The following is a 13804-nucleotide window of genomic DNA, read 5'->3' on the forward strand; positions in this document are numbered from 1 at the left end:
TAGTTTTGCCTTTTTAAGAATTTGGTATCAATGAAATCACAGAGTGTTCTTTTGTGTCTAGCTTCTTTCATTTAGTGTAATGCTTTTAAATTTCATTCATGTTGTTGCATCATTAGTAGATTGTTCTGTGTTATTGCTGAGTAGTATTCTACTGTCTCGATACTCCACAATTTGTTTATCCATTTACCATTTGATGATCTTTTCTGTTCTTTCCAATTTGGGTGATTATGAATAAAGATGCTAGAAACATTTACATACTTTTTGTATGTGTGAGCCTAAGTTTTAATTTATCTTGGGTAAATATCTAGGGGTGGGATTGCTGAGTCATGTGGTACACATATGTTGAATTTTATAAAAAGAATATTAAAATTTTTTCCAGAGTGGATGAACTATTTTGCATTTCCACCAGCGATGCACAAGAGTTCCAATTATACATCATCATCACCAACACTTGGTGTTGTTAGTCTTTTTAATTTTAGCCATTATAATGAGTCGAGTATATATTTCTTGTCAATATTTTTTTCAATTGCAATAATTTACTTCTGTTTTACCAACTTTATTAGTATTACAATATCCACTTGATTGCATTATGCTTTTATTTTTTTCATGTGTTATATGCTTTATACACTTGTTCTTTTGAAGGCTATAAATATATTTTATTTCTTACTTTTTTTTAGTACTTAATAAGGTAAAGGATCTAAAATCCAAATACACATATAAGCAGACCAGAGTCTTGAGCAAGCATGTTAAATAGTTGATTTTTGTCTTTATTTTTTGAGAACGAGGAATACAATATTTGAAGAAGGTTATGTCTGACTTAAGACCCTGGGTATTTTTGGTGTCTATTTACTAGCACAGAAATTATAAATAGGATTGCATAGTTCAAAAATACTAGAACCTGATTTTTCAATAACTTAAATTTCTCAATAAATTTCCACACACCTTCAACAACTGAAAGATTCCTATACAACTCAGCCCTGCCATTTCCTAAAATGGCTCTGTTTTTATTCTGTGCCTCATTAGACAGCTTAGAGAACAGTGTACCATTGCCCGTTAAAGAAGCCACTTTTATTTAATCCAGTACCTACTAGCATTTGTCAGAATTGGTGATTTTTTAACCTTTTTTTTTTTATATAGCACTAACTGTTCTCACATCTCCAGCTTTGTTCCCTGGATGTTAAAAAGACACATGGTCACTTTGTTAAAATCTTTCTTTAAAAATCCAGTGTAAATGAGAATCATCATCATCTCTATCACCCTATTCTTTTCCATCTAACGGTGTTTCATTTCAATATGTGTTGGAACTCTGATTTTTCTCACTAAAGCTCAGTTACTAGTTCAGGATTATTACTTGGCTAAGTAAGATTTCTTTCACTAAAAAGTTTATATAGCAATCAAAATTGAATGCTAATGAGTTGCATAGCTGTGAATTCCCTTTTCTCAAAGAGCCATACCTTAGGAGTCAACCCTTATTTCAGAAAATGTTTGTAAGATGATCTTTAAACCTTGGTTAAAATATATTCATTGTCTCATGTTATTTTGTTGAATTCTGTGTTTGAAGGCAAATAGGATTTCTATACAAACTTCCCAGTTTTTTCAGATCATACTTAAGCAATATGATACTACAAAGTGATACTACAAGTTCAGTTGCTGCTGGAATCATTAATTAATCCAACATCTTGGGAAATTCATTCTTAGTTCACTGAAGGGCTTCCTGTTGATGGGAGGTATTTTTCCATGTCACATCTTCTCATCTTTGTTGATTTTAAATCTGGTATTTTAGTAACTAAAGACATTGAGGATGTTTGCAGGTAATAAATTGAATAACAAAGCTAGAGAATTGTGGATATTTTTGGTTACTTTTTACTAACGGTTTTACAAATCAATTTCATTTTTCCCTATCTGTGTTCAGTTAATAATTTTAACCCAGACTGTTACATTTTTCCTTAGAAATACTGTGAAAACATAAGGGACTGGGATTTTTTTTTTGATATTTGGAAGAAAAAAATTGATGATAAAACAATATCAGAAGCAATTCAAGTTACAATTTTACAGGATTCACTGTACTGAAAATAAAGGAACACACTTTACAAAGATTTTCTTTTAAAAGTGGTTTAGTATGAAAATTCAGTGGTCATTTCTTAGTTTTAATCAATATTCCATACTCTAAAAACATCTGGGTTATGTAGGTGAACTAGCTGGCTTAAAAACTGACTTAAACACTTCTTCAAACCTGATATTTATTTATTCCTTCAGATCCTTTGCATTTTGATTTCGGGCTGATTGAGAAAATCCCTAGTACCTGTTCTTAGGTCATCATTAAGTATATCTAATAAATCACCAAGTGCACAAGTCTTTATGCTGGATTTATTATTTTTTTTCTGGAAAGTCAGACTGTGTTTTCTAAGGAACATGTACTGTGTGGATTTTTCTGGTGTCTAAATCCCAGCAACTAGGGGTAATTCTGAGTATTTGCTTATGCCCAAATCCCTAAAGAATTCTTGTATCTTACTCTTCCATAATGGATATCTTCTTAGTCCAGCCTAAATCCTCCCTGGCAATTTGCATCACAGGAACCCCCACATCTGTTGTATAGTAGGGTTGAATCCAAGGGAATTAAGCTCTCCCCTTAGGAGCTATTGCTGTCATTCATGCTACACAGAGGGGGGGCATTCCTGCCTTCTCTCTAACTCCAACCCCATTGCCTGGCCAGGAGAATTATTCTTAATAGTGTCTGATCCAGAAAATTAATTAACTATTTTAATACACAGTGCTTTTTAAATGTGATTTGGAACACTATGGCATCATCTAAATTTAAATCTAAATCTTTCAGTAGGAATTTTAATATGGGTGTTGTCTGATGATTTTTGATGAGATGAATTTTGAATTTTATTTTGAAATTATCTCTTATTTTAAGGAAAGGAAATCTGTGGGAGAATCTGTATTTACTTCTTTTGCTGATTACTGATATTTGTCATACTATACTTTTGATTATTTATTTGCCATGTTCTACTCTGGATTACTTCATCATTGTCCTTATGAAAAGTTTATAGCTTATTTTTTCCAAATTATGTGTGTCAGAATTGATTTTAAAGTAACTTTTTAGAATAATTTTTTTGAGTGAACTGCTTTCATGCTAAGAAGTTAGAAAAATACATATATCGAAATGTCCCATTTAAGATACAATGAAAATACAAAATATCTTGATATATCATTAGCAAGAAAAAACATGTGGGAACTGGATAATGAAAATGGTAAAAGTTTGCTGAGACCTAAGAGACAATTTTATCAACTGAAGATGAAATATATTAAATGTTGCCTGTTCTTCCCATAATAATTCATAGAACTGCTATTACTTAATAAAACCACAGTGAGTTTTCTTTTTGTAATTTGCCATAGTAAGTCTAATATTTATTTCTTAATGAGCAGGGGCAAATAGCCAATACAATTGTCTTATAAATTATAAAGCTAGAATACTCATGACAGTGTCATTTTGACAAAACAATGGAAAAGAAGGAATATCAGGACAGATTCAAATATGTAAAACTTTATTGTGTTGGTATTATAAATGAATGGAGGAAGGTTGGATAGTTAAGAGGTGACCCAGGGACAATTGCTTAACACATATGGGGATAAAATAAATTAGATCTAGCCTCACCTCGTATCATATCAGTATAAATTCCATATGAGTTAAAGAGATAAATGTAAAATTAAAATATGAGATCTCTGGAAATTATAAAAAATAGAGTTGACTGGCTAATTTAGTAATGAGGAGTTTTAAGCATATAAATAATTTTAAAAATCACAAGGGAAAATCCATAGATTTGACTACATGAAAAATTAATAATTTTTAAATCACAAAAACCAATACCTGGTAAAAAAAAATAAATAAATAACCTAAAAATACTATTAGCAGCAACTATTTCAGGTGCTTTTCACCTGTATGGACATAGAACTTGAAGGGGAGCAGATTTTGTCACCCCAAAATATGCCACTTTGGCATGACAATTATTTTGAGTGAAAGGCAATCAATCAAAACTCAGCAGGTGCAGGAAAAGCTCTTTACCTCCTTATTCAACTACTTAAACTTACATTGGAAGGATGCCTGTACCAGGAAGAAAGCTAGTACCAGAGATCCCTTTCTACCTAAGAAGCTTATCTACAACAGGGCAACTTCTGCTTTCCAAACTTCCCCTCTTATCTTTCTATAAAAGTTCTTTCTCCCCTCTGTGTCCCCAGATCCCTACCCCTTTCCTTAGTCCAGGATGTTATATATACCTCAATTAGCTGGCAGCTTCTAGAGTCTTATATTGATAGGGATTCTGTACATATGTAATTTTGTTTGTTTTTCTCCTGTTAATATGTCTTACATCAATTTAGTTATTAGACAAACTGAAGAACCTAGAAGGGAAGAAGGGAATATTGATTTTTCCACTATAGACTCTTAAGTTAATAAATAAAATTCAAATTGGAAAATGAACCAAGAACAAGTTTTAGATGAGTCATAAAAGAAGAAATTTTAACATAGTTAAAAAAAGTTAGCTTAACTGGAAATCAAAATTATGCACCCATTAATACACCACTCAGAATTAACCAAAATATTTTGGTGAATATTCTTCTAGTCTTTGTGATCTATCATATCGATATCTACCCATTAGCTGATTGATTGATTTATCTATCCATATATCTACTACCCTGTATCTAACTTTCCATCAATTTAGCCCTATCCACTCATACATAAATGTGACATGTACTTGATAAACATATTTTTCTAAAAGGGATCATACGGGACACATTGCTTTTAGCTTTTTTCCATTTATTATATTTTTAATATCTCACCATGTTATTATATTTTCTTCTGCAACATATTCAATCTTTGTTAATATTACAGTGTGTGGATATACCATGACTTACTTGACCAAGTTCTCCTACTGGGTATTTACGTTGTTAATGGTTTTTCAGAAGAGATTGCTGAACATCATTGCACACATCAGATTATTTCCTAAGGGTAAATTTGAAAGGTTGGATTTGCAATATGCAAATATTTCAGGCTTTTGTTGCATGTTCCCAAGCTGTTCCTCAGAAAGATTTGAACTTTTACCTTTCCACCGGCAGTGCATCAGAGCAATTATTTCTCAAACTCTTGGAAGCATTAATATAGTTAACATTTTATGTAAGTTAAATAGATTGGCAATATCTTATTATTCTTTCACTTTGCATTTTTGTTTACTAAAGTGATAAACTTTTTTATGTGTTTATGGGCACTTTCTTCTTTTGTGAAATTTCTAATCATGTCGTTTTTACCCATTTTCTATTGACAGTAATCTCAGTATTGATTTTTTAAACAATTTTTTAAGTTTATTTATTTATTTTGAGAGAGGGGGAGAGAAAACATGTGAGCAAAGGAGGGGCAGAGAGACAGGGAGAGAGGGAGAATCCCAAGCAAGTTCTGCACTGTTAGCACAGAGCCTGATGTGGGGCTCAACCAATAAACCACAAGATCATGACCAGAGCTGAAACTAAGAGTCATTTGCTTGACCAACTGAGCCACCCAGGTACCCCAGTATTGATTTGTTTTACATTTGTACTCAAATTAAAAAATTAAAAATAAATAGAAACTTAAAAAAAACATAAAAGTTATGTTGATATTTAGGGTAAATATACCTTGAGTTATGTAGGTGTTTTTTAATATACAGAAGTTTTTTTAAAAAGTTCAATCAAATCTGTCAATTTTTTTCTGTATAATTTCCACTTTCAGTGATGTGATTATGAACTCCTAGCAGATATCAGATCATATTAACTTAACTAAAATGAAAGAATATTTTGATTCATCTATTCCATTTTTCTGCAAGTTTATAGTTGAATCTTTCATTATGGAAAGCATGATGAATGGAATATTTTATCATAAAGCCTTAACGGAAAACTTGGGACCACTTGATTTTTAATTAAAATGAATTCTGTGGAAAGATTATATTATAAATATGACTTCTATGGATTAAAAGGTCTTATTTGGGTTCCTGGACCCAATTCCAACGTATGTGTGAGGGCATCCAGCACAACACCAAGCAGTCTTTAGAAACCAGCAGGGTATCTGAGAATTCAACTGAATTCTGACATTAATTACCCATAGATAGCACCATATTCCACAGGTTGAGGGCTCAGTCCTGTGCAGTACCGTCCTCCCCAACCCCACCCCTGCTCCAAACCACCACTTCAGACTCTAGTCTCCAGTCACAAGCCCAGGCTGTTGCAGGAGCAGAGAGAAGATCCCAAATGGCTCTGAGCAGCCCCACCACCACCACCGGCAGAGTTACACAACCCAGTAGGAGCCGCAGATGCCACAGCAAGCCCCAGTTACCTTCACGGTGACCATGAGCAGGGAGGAGGACACCCAGCAGTGCCTGCTGCCCTGCCCTCAGGAGCTGCAGACCCCAAGCCCAGCACCTCTTTCTCAGAGTGGTGTGGGGGGTGGAGTCCAGGGAGCCTCATTTTGGGTGGTGCCTGCCAACTGAAATAAAAAAGGCATTGCAAGGAAGATCTTGGGAATAGTAAAATGGTTCAATGTAAGAAACGGATATGGTTTCATGAACAGAAATGACACCAAAGAAGATATATATTTGTATACCAGACTTCTGCAAAGAAGAATAACCCCAGGAAGTACCTTCTCAGTGATGAGGGACCATAAGGCAAGCTGGGGGCCAAGCACAAGCCAGCATTACCACCCCTGCCCCCACCCTGAGGTGGGAAATGTGTGACATTCCTCAGGCACTCCTGGCTTCCCAAAGACAAAGGAAAGGACAGAAAACAAATGGTTAAACTGATAGAGTAGTAAATTATAAGAAAAAGACAATCTTATCAATAGCCTAATCTCCAAAAACCTATAGACTCAGTTTCCTGGAGTGCCAACATCACCCTCCCCTCCATAGTGATGTGGGGAACAAAGGCAGAAGGAAATGGCAGAGAAAATTGAATTTCCTTATAACCTGCACCCCATTGGCAAATACTTGAGGCAGGCAGAGTTCTCCAGGAACTCCCTACTGTCTTAATGTTAATGCTTTGTTGGAGAGAAAAACAGCCTTAGTTTGACAATAGCTAGGCCTCCAGTAATCTGTGAATCTTTAGCATATGAAAATATCTTTGTAAACTTCCCTTTTGACTTTACCTCCTCTGGCCCTGTAGTATATAATGAGCCACTCTTCACAATCCCGGTTAAGCTCTTCCTGCCCACGGTCCTGTCCCTGTACTTTAATAAAATCACCCCTTTTGCACCAGAGACGTCTTCAAAACTTCTTTCTTGGCCATCAGCTCCAAACCCCATGAACCCCATCATCACCCCAAAACCTCGCCATCAGCATAGGAGACGGAGAGACTATAGAGTTTGATGTTGTTGAGGGAGAAAAGGGTGCGGATACAGCAAATGTGACAGGACCTGGAGGAGCTCCAGAGCAAGGCAGGAAATACTCAATAGATCATAACCTTTAAGATGCTCTCCATGTGGCAGGGGTCCTCCATAAAATTCCCAGGAGAATTTAGCAGAATAGGGAGAGTGGGGAGAAGAACATGGGACAGGAGAATGCTCCCAAAGGCTAGGCCCAACAGCGTTGCCCTGCTGCAGGCAAGGGTTCCCAGTTTACTACCATACAGAGATCCTGTGCACTTCAACCCACCACAGTCCCAACCCTCCTGTGGAGGGAAGGGTGATGGAGAGAGCTGACAAACAGAGTGCAAGGGAACAAGGTAGACCAATGATACAGAATATGTATCAGGCTATAGACCACGATCCTGCAGGGGTCCTCCACACCAAGGACAGCTAGAGAGGACAGCAATGAAGAAAATAAGGAAAATCAAGGGCATGAGACCCAAGGTCAGCAGCCACCTCAACACAGGCACTTCCAAACTTCAGTTCCCAACACGGACACCCAGAAAACCCTAAATAACAAGATGGTAGAGACAAAAGTAGCTGATCCAGCAGATGAAAATTTGTCCCCTCTGGAGGCTGAGCAGGGCCCAGCTGAGTAAATGTGGGCTTACCACCATCCGGTTTAGTCATCCAACAAGAATTGAATATGAAATTCCAACAACAAATGAACAAAAGATTGGAGCTGAAGACCATGGCTTGCTTTTTGCCCATTGACTACATTAATAGAACTATCTGCATTATCTATGCAGCATGGGGTTTTTATTATTTTTACCTAAGGACATCTGTCTTTTTGGTAATGACAAAAATTTTTTTGTTTTTAAATAGAAAGCCTGTTTTTTCTCAATACACCTCTAAAGATTTTTAAATTGTTTCATATGTGGTCAAGCTGAGATTTTTTCAGAACCTCATTTTTAATTTCTTTTTTTTAAGCTGCTGCACTGATTTTTTTAATGTTTATTTATTTATTTATTTTGTGAGAGAGAGAGAGAGAGAATGAAGGTAGAGAAGCAGAGAGAAGGGGAGAGAAAGAGGGAGAGAATCCCAAGCAGGCTCACATTGTTAGAGCAGAGCCTAGATGCGGGGCTGAAACTCACAAACCATGAAATCATGACCTGAGCGAAATCAAGAGTCTGATGCTTAACCAGCTGAGCCACCAGGCACCCCTCATTTTTAATTTCTAATAAAAGTTTGCAACTTGATTTTTTTCAAAAAAGTCAACAAAGGGCAAGTGCCTGTTAATAAAGATCTTAAATATTACTAAATAGTAATAATAATAATAATAATAATAATAATAATAATAAATTTCCTAGAGCAGTTCACAGAACTCAGGAAACCCATTTACTAACTATATTATTGCTGATTTATCATAAAAGGATGTAACTCAGAAACAGCCCCATAGAAGAGATGTGTAGGCAAGGGCACAGAGCTTCTATACCCTTTCCATGCCTCCAAGTGTCCCTTTTTCCCAGCACCACCATTTGCACATCAACCCTGAAGCTCTATGAATTCTGTCCATTGGGTTTTTATGGAGGCCTTATTACATAAGAATGATTGATTAACTCATTGGCCATTGGCAAATGATTTAACTTCCAGCTTCTCTCCCCTCCCAAGAGGTCAGCAAGGACAAGACTAAAAGTTCCAACCCTCTATGACAAGGTTGGTTCCTCTGGTGACCATCCCCACCCATCCTTAGGTAATGTAGGGGTTTTCCTAAAGTTGCCTTGTTAACATGACAAATGACACCTTTATGGCACTCAGCACTTAGGAAATGCCAAGAGTTTTAGGAGCCTCTGCTGCAAATGGGGACAAGGACCAAAAATACACATTTCTTATAAATCTCAATATCATAGAAGTTTACTCCTATTATTGGGGAATTTACAATGTAAAGTTATAATAATCTATAGGTTAGTGAGGAAGCACAATCAGTATGCTTGGATTGTTTTTTTTCTAAACTATACAATTCTTCCCCTCCATTTTACTGGACATTTGTGAATTACTAGCCAGCCTCATGTGTGTTTGCTTTTAAAAGAGTAGGAGTATCAATGTTCTAGCACTGAAAGCAGTGCATTTTTATTGCCTGGATCCTTTTAAAAATGCAGATTAGATTCAGTAGATTTTGTTTAAGGCCTGAGATTCTGCATTTCTGTCAAGTCTCCAGGTGACATCACTGTGCTGGTTCACGGTCTCCTCTTGAGTAGCAAAGGTTGAGAAATCTGGATTGATTCTTCTGCTTCTGTATAAATAGAGTAGTAGGCAAATGCATGAAATAGTAAAATTTCAATACAGTGCATAGTTGAACACTTTGAGGGTCAAGTGAAGTCCATTATCTTGATTTTAAAGGATCATGAGAACTTGTAAGTTTCAATTAGATGATGGCAGCTGTTTTCTGGAGAAACAGGTGGGACAGACATAATGGGGCTGATTTGAGTAATAAGGTCTTCTTTTTTCCTTTCAACTTCATTGAGATATAGTTCACATACAATGCATATAAGTATTTCTTGAGCCTTACATGGATATAAATTCTTAGCCATCCAGTGTTAGAAATAACCAGCATTAATAAGGAAACATTCTGAGCCACTACCAACTCTATGGAACTAAACAATGTTTTTTTCTTTTTTGCTACTGATCTGCTTCCCCCGATGGGAGTTAGCAAGAAATAGCACTATGCATTCCTAAGCACACCTTTTCTTGGCTTCCCTTCAAAGGAGGAAGTGAGTATAAGGTTGGCTCTGAGCTTTTCTGGAACCCTTCACGTGGGGTTGGTAACACAACACATCCAAAAGAACCTGGTAAGTCAGATCAAGGATTTGTGCTGAAAAGCAAGGGGCAAGCAGAAGGATGACAGGAGCCAGAGCTGGAGGCTATGGGTGGGGATGGATCACCCAACAGATGGCCAAGGTCCATGAAAGCAAGAGCACATGCCGAAGCTGCAGTGGGTAGACTGCAGACAAAATTTAGACCTTCAAGACTGACTTGTATTCATCGTTTGGGCACATGTGTGTTTTTTTCCTGATTATAACAATAAATCATGTTCCATGTAGAAAATACGGAAATAGAAAATATAAAGAGGAAAAGCCTATCATGAAATCATATCATCATCATAATATTGCATAATAATGTAATTGTATCACTGTATGTATAGTTACATCCTTTTTTAAAATTACCTTTTTTCAAATATTTGGTGAGGAGATGAGGTCTTAAGTGTTATGAGGTATAGAATCCTTCAAGAACTGAAAGTTAATGACATATATAAAAACTGGGTGAGTTCTATACATCTAGAGAGAGAAGCCTGGTGCCCCACGTCTCTGTGTTCCATCTGTCATAGGCATTGCTGAGAGTGCTATTTGGAGAGAGGCAGAGACACATCATTCAGGGCAGTGTTTAGCTGCTAGCCCAGATTTTGCCAAAAAATTCTTGACTCCATTTTTGCCCAGTTTAGGGTCTCAGACTCAGCTATGTATTTGATATAGAATAATGAACAATTTTGAAATATGTTTGGCTATGACTGCATTAGAATAGTAGTTCATATTTCTCTTTTCTCAAACTAGCAAATATCATATGGAGTCCAGAGAAAAGTTGACCAACAATGTCTAAAAGAACAGATGTCCTTAACCAATGCTTTATTCTCTTAGAATATTAGCTGCAAAGGTAACATAATCCTTCTCAATATTGTTGTCATATTTGGATTTTTCTTTGGCTGTCCATGAAAATGAGTTGTTGGTATTATTTGTGATCTTTGATATTAAAGGAAAACAGTATTTTGTAGACTTTGAACCTTTTCTTATGTTTTACAGTTTATAACGAACATTTTTAAAAGCGCCAAGCTAGGTTAATGATCAAACTGCTAAAGAATGGCTCCACAGGATGCCTCACCTCTGAGAAAGACATTTTGTGCTAAATTTATAAGGTTCTATTTTGTGGAGCACCAAAAAGGGTCATTTTCAAGTGAGCAACCCTTTTAATCTCAATTTTGCCATCTGAAAACCACTTAAGTATTGCCCAGTTCAAGGGCATACATTATATCCCATCCCAGGTAATATAATTCACACTATTTCTCGAATACTACAGTGTATGTTCTTTCCTTTGAAAAAAAAATTATACAATATATCTGATGACATACAGGTCCCAGTGAAAACTTTACTACAGATGAGAGATTACTGTATAGTTTCTTGGAATGCACGCTCTCAGAGGGCAGCTGGGGAAGATGGATGTGTCTTCTCAGTTCTTTTGGTTTCCTAGGAGGTTGGTGTACAATGTGGAAATTCACCATGTCTGTCTACTTCAGAGAAATGCTCATTATACTTATTTTATTTCTCAAGATGTTTCTCCCGTGCTTAGATAAATGGAGTTTTTCCTGTGCCAGTGGGAGCTCTTCTAAATAAGTTCATTACTTATTTAGACAATGCACAGATAAATTGATTTCTTTTTTTCTTTTTTTTTTTCTTTTCTTTTACTTCTCCTTTTTTGGAACACAGCCATGCTCATTCATTTAGGTATTTTCTGTGGCTGCTCTTACACTAAAAAAGCAGAGTTGAATAATTGAGATAGAGATCTTTTGAGTTGCAAACTGTAAAATATTTGCTTTCTTGCTCTTTATGGAAAAAGTTTGCCAACCCGGTATAGAGAGGGATGGCATAGAGGAGATGATTATTGAGCCATCCACTTCTTCACCCATTAACTATTATTCATCTGACAAATGTTTGAGGTCTTTATCATTTAAGCCAATGGAAAGAAAAGAGGATCTTGACCATCCTTCTGATAATCTGCAGAATAGATAGATACCCTGTACCACACTTGCAGTGAAAACACTTAAATTTAAAGGTAAAATAAAACTTAATTTACATTGCAGAGCTACCAAGAAATTTTGGTTTCCTCAGTATTAAAAAATATTGTAATGGTGGGAATCCAGATGAGTAAGCCAGTACTAAAAGTGACTTTTGCCTGGGAGGCCTTTGCATAACTAATGATTTTGATCTTTGGTGTTGATGTTCCTTGCCAGGTGCGTAGGAGTCAAAATAAATCTGCTGCCTGCATAAGGCAGGATATCTTTTGGGAGCCCATTGCGTGACTTTGGTAACCTTGAGTGCTGCTCTTTCAGTTTAGGAGTGAACTAGAAATAAACTCCCATAAAGAGGAAGCATTTTCTATACGAACTTTAATAGTAGGACAAGAGGGTTGGAGGAACATCTCTGAGACTTCATAGCACAAACCAGCCTTGCTTGAATCTGGATAAATATATCCTTTGTAGAAAAAATGAAAACAAAGCAAGCAAACAGAAACACCTCACGCAAAGAATTTATATTAAAGCAGGACCCCATTGGAGTTTATGGAGATAAACAGAAGTACTCTTTGAAGGAAATTACTTTCAACTCTGGCCTCAAACAATTCTCAAAGATCAAGTTACAAAGGAGGAGAGTGAATAATCAAAAATTAAAACTTGCACTACACACAAGGAAATAGATCACCATGAGAGCCAGCAGAGACAAGGCGTAGCAACATTAAACCTGAAAAGAGTTCTGATAATGAATTTATGCAAATATAAAATAAAAATAAAACATTATACAAATATTCAGCACAAATATGTTTAATATGTTTAAAAGTTAGGTAGGAGGGGTGCCTGGGTGGCTCAGTTGGTTAAGCATCCGACTCTTGATTCCGGCTCAAGTCATGATCTCAGGTTTGTAAGACTGAGGCCTGTGTTGGACTCTGCACTGACAGCATGGAGCGTTCTTGAGATTTTCTCTCTTCCTCTCTCTCTGCCCCTCCCCTGCTTGCACCTGCACTCTTTCTCTCTGAAAACAAAGAAACAAACAGTCATTTAAAACAATTGGGGTAGGAAAATATGAATAAGAACTATAAAAAAGATCAAGTATATTTTAAAAAACCTGATGTTAATATATTATTCACCATTTGAAAAAATTTCAAAAGATGGGCTAAATAGCAAAGTATATAGAGTTAAAAGGAGTTTTAGAGAACTGGAATATCTGAGGAAGTCATTCAGAAAATAGCACAGAAAGATAAATGAAAGAATAAAAAATATGGAGGAAGGTAGGCTGAGAGATGTGTTATGAGGAGGAAGAACCACATATATCTCCCTGGATTCCTAGAAGGGAAAAATGGAATGTAGAAGAGTCATTGCTTAGAGAAATAATGGGAAGGAATTTCCAGCACTGATGGAGAATGCTTAATTTTCAGATACAGAAGTCTAAAAGGATAAATACAAATAAATCCATACCTAGAAATCTCAAACCTAGAACCTGCAGAACACCAAAGCCCAGAAAATATATGCAAAAGCCCCTCAGTGAGTGAAAACAGTTTACACACAAAACGAAGATGATTAGACTAAGCAGACATCGTAATTAGTAATGAAAGGTGACAAAGAGT

At 36.1% G+C, this 13804-nt stretch overlaps 1 pseudogene; it reads left to right on the forward strand.

Annotated features, from left to right (window-relative positions):
* The first annotated feature begins 6518 nt into the window (after positions 1–6518).
* LOC132672010 (Y-box-binding protein 1 pseudogene) lies at positions 6519–8019 on the forward strand (annotated as a pseudogene).
* Positions 8020–13804: the final 5785 nt, after the last annotated feature.

This window comes from Panthera onca, chromosome A3 (assembly GCF_046562875.1).
Source record: "Panthera onca isolate mPanOnc1 chromosome A3, mPanOnc1 haplotype 2, whole genome shotgun sequence".
Classification (NCBI taxonomy): domain Eukaryota; kingdom Metazoa; phylum Chordata; class Mammalia; order Carnivora; family Felidae; genus Panthera; species Panthera onca.